Raw genomic sequence first — 3372 nt, 5'->3', positions numbered from 1 at the left:
GAACCGAATTAATTAAATTAATTTTTTTATTTAATTATTTGTTTTGGGTATTATTTTCTAAACCCAATTTGTAAGTTAAAATGTGCTAACCCAATGTGTTGCCAAACTTTAAGCTCAAAATATTAAAAAAATGCCTATAAAAACTCTAAACCCTAACCTATTATTTCTCCCCCATATAAGGTTCCGGAACCAAACCTCTTCCTGAAGTACCTACATCCATCTCCATAGCACTGTCTACTTCTGCGCCAGCTTTCTTTTCCAAATCTACTCTCATATAACATGTAACATAATCCATAAACATTTATTTCGGGTAGATTACTTGGGTAATTTGTGATGGAAAAGAATCCAACACACACTAAATAAATCCACCCACGCATTACCTTTACTAATCAAGTTGTCAACATGCAGTTACAAGCAAACAACACTGATCTTTGAACAACATCATACAATTTAACTTTTCTAAGTCATTTGTACGATTTTTGTGTGATTTTTGTGTTGTGAGGTTGTTAGTTTGGACTTTGAAAGACTTGATTGATGATTTTAGTTCAACTTTAAATGTTTATTTCATTGTCCTTGATTCTAGTTAGAATGTTTATGTTATGATTGTGTTGGATATGTTAAAATTTAAAATTTCAATGTTTTTCATTTTTTGAAAAAAAATAAAAACAAAAAACCGAAACCGAACCGGAAAAAACCGAACCGAAAAAAAACCGAACCGAAAAAAACCAAAAAAAAATTGAACCGAACCGAAATTTCGGTTTGGTTTCGGTTTTGGCAAAAAACCGAACCCACCCCTAGTACATGTCAACAAAATTTATTAAGACAAAAGAAAACTAAGCACCCAATTCGACTCAAATTCGCAAAACTGAAATATGTCAATGATTTTTTACATGCTTCAATTCAATTAAAAACTTCAATCTCCACCCCCAAACTTAAATTAAACATTGTCCTCAATGTTTAGAACATAGAAAACATAGCAAATAATACATTTAAAGATAGGGTTTCGAAAACTTCCCCGGATTTTTTGTTGGAGCATGAATGAACAACATTGAAGCATGATACGAATCGCCATAGAACGAACTCCCCCAAACTTGAATCTTGGACAGCCCATGTTCCCGCAACACAAGAAAGAAAATAAAAACTTAGTCCAAAAAAAAAAAAACAAAATTAAAAACTACACAAACAAATGAAAAATTTAGAAAGCTTGGGCTGCCTCCCAATAAGCGCTTCTTTATAGTCATGAGCTAGACTATGTGGAAATTAAGTGGAGAATGGTGGATCATTCAAATGAGGAACCACTCCATGAAACTTCTTCTTTTTCCCTTTCTTCCACCTTGTAGCTTTGAAATTTGGTGTTGATAGAAGGCAATGAGGCACGGCATATGTTTGCTGCTTCTTTAATTTCAACACTCGAGACTTCTTTCTCTTCTTCATTTTTTTTCTGTTGTCTCTTCCACCATATCTTGGCCACCGTACTGAAAGTGAGTTGAGTATGCGTAACTTCAATTTTTTGTTCAATTCCAAACTCTCTTTCATAATTTAGAATGAAAGAATCATCAGCATTTGGTTCAACGGAATCTGTCATGTAGCACTCTGTAACATTTGGTAGAGGTGGACTTGGTTCAAACAATTGAAAATCGAACGACTTGTCACATCCCTTGTGTCTTTCTCTGTCGTCTCCCTCCTTTTGGCTTCCTAACTCTATGTTTGGCTCCTCCTTATTTGGATTCGTGAAGCCTTGCAGAAAGGGCAACTCCTCTTCATAAGTCGGAATTTTGGAATATGGGGTGGCATCATCATCTTCATCTTTAGTTCACCAAGCTGGTTGTACATCTTATCCTCACTCTCGAATTTTTCAGTTGCATTGACTTGTACATGGCACACACTTCGCTCAATTGGATTAGCTTCGAGTTCGCTTGAAAATATTTCTTGGTCTCTTTCACTCCATATTGCAACAATTTGACCAACTTCTGCGCCAGCTTTCTTTTCCATCTCCATAGCACTGTCTACTTCTGCGCCAGCTTTCTTTTCCAAATCTACTCTCATATAACATGTAACATAATCCATAAACATTTATTTCGGGTAGATTACTTGGGTAATTTGTGATGGAAAAGAATCCAACACACACTAAATAAATCCACCCACGCATTACCTTTACTAATCAAGTTGTCAACATGCAGTTACAAGCAAACAACACTGATCTTTGAACAACATCATACAATTTAACTTTTCTAAGTCATTTGTACGATTTTTGTGTGATTTTTGTGTTGTGAGGTTGTTAGTTTGGACTTTGAAAGACTTGATTGATGATTTTAGTTCAACTTTAAATGTTTATTTTCATTGTCTTTGATTCTAGTTAGAATGTTTATGTTATGATTGTGTTGGATATGTTAAAATTTAAAATTTTAATGTTTTTCATTTTTTGAAAAAAAATAAAAACAAAAAACCGAAACCGAACCGAAACCGAACTGGAAAAAACCGAACCGAAAAAAAACCGAACCGAAAAAAAATTGAACCGAACCGAACTGAACTGAAATTTCGGTTTGGTTTCGGTTTTGGCAAAAAACCGAACCGATTTAAACCGAACCCACCCCTAGTTGGAAGTTTCTTCATCAATCGTTATCTTTCATTGATATTTCGAAGTTACAACTAGCATTTTTAAGTAGATCTCGAACCCACGAACGCATAGGCGAAAGCCGTTTGCGAGTCCGAATTATAACGGTATAGTTGCTGACGTTTGAAGTTGTGAACTATAGAATGTGAGAATTTTTAATTTTCACATGTGGATTAAAAGTTACGTTAATTTAAAAAAATAAAAAAATAAAAAAATAATATATAATAAAAAAATAGAGAAAGAAAAAGAAAGGATCAATCAGATGGTTTTTTTTTGGGGGGGGGGGAGCTAGAAAAGGCGAACTAAAGTAAAAAAAAGGGGACACTTTTTTTTCTTCCCCATTTGGTGAACCGTGTGCACCACCAAACCGTTTTCAAACTGGCCATTTTAGGTAAGTTCCTCCAATTCTCAGCTGATTCTCCTATCTCCTTCACCTGTAACTTGCTTAAATATCTTCTCCCTTCCCTTTCTACCAAAAATCAAGGGTTTTTAAGGTCTAATTCAGGTAGAACTCTATAGGAGAACCCAGAAGGTTCTCGACGACGAATTGTCGTTCCGGAGAGTATCACCACTAACCATCACCCTTCATCAACTTCCTTTGGACCCAGGAACAAGACCCAACTGGTGGTTGGGGCGTTGGAACACCAAGGAAATGGAAGTGAAGAACACCCACCTTAGGGTTCGTTGGGTGTGAGCCAATTTGAGAGCCTTCCCGGCCAAATTGGACTCAGCCACAGATATAAAGTTTACTCTACTTG

Source organism: Malus domestica, chromosome 12 (assembly GCF_042453785.1).
Source record: "Malus domestica chromosome 12, GDT2T_hap1".
Lineage (NCBI taxonomy): Eukaryota > Viridiplantae > Streptophyta > Magnoliopsida > Rosales > Rosaceae > Malus > Malus domestica.
The sequence above is the reverse complement of the archived record's forward strand: the minus strand, read 5'-3'. Positions refer to the sequence as shown.